Genomic DNA, 707 nt, shown 5'->3' with positions numbered 1-707 from the left:
TTGCCACCCCTACAACCATGGATTTTTCTGTACAACAGAGAGCGTCTTCAGCTGCTGGTGGGTTTCCTCAGTATCAGTTTAGTTTTAGGGTGAATTCTGTAGTGGACTTAGCAATTGTTTATCTTTGGTAAATAAATCGCTGCACTCTCAGTCCTTCCATTAGTTGGAAAGTGGTATTTTTATCATATATTCATGTTCGTTTTCGTATTTAATGCTACTTTTGATTTTTTTTTTTTTTAATGTTTACCACGCTAGTGTTTCATTTTGTTGTTTGGCGATTTACATTTATATTAGCACCTATAGCTGGAGTGTGGTTTTCGTGGTTTAGTGATTGACAGTTTTATTAAGCGTATTTAGCGCCTAAATAGAATTTGTTGTGAGAGGTTTTTCGCAGCCGTGTAATGTGGTTCTTTCTCATTGTTATTGCAGCTCCTGGGTGTCCATTTGTCCTTATGAAATTGCAAAACTACTTGCGTCCATCGTTTATGCCCGGCAACTTCGACATCGGGTGTGCCAACACACTGGAAACTCAGTCAAAAGTCAAAAGGAGTCTACTTATGTTCTCACGTTGCAGAGTAGAACGACACCTGGACTTTGCTGCAGGATGCATGGGAAGTTTTAGCTTTGTCACCGTCACCCAACACTCGGGAACCTTGAGGGGGAGTCGTTCTTGTGCTCCTCTCCAACAAGCTACTGACGATCACATC

This window comes from Macrobrachium rosenbergii, chromosome 23, assembly GCF_040412425.1.
Source record: "Macrobrachium rosenbergii isolate ZJJX-2024 chromosome 23, ASM4041242v1, whole genome shotgun sequence".
Lineage (NCBI taxonomy): Eukaryota > Metazoa > Arthropoda > Malacostraca > Decapoda > Palaemonidae > Macrobrachium > Macrobrachium rosenbergii.
The sequence above is the reverse complement of the archived record's forward strand: the minus strand, read 5'-3'. Positions refer to the sequence as shown.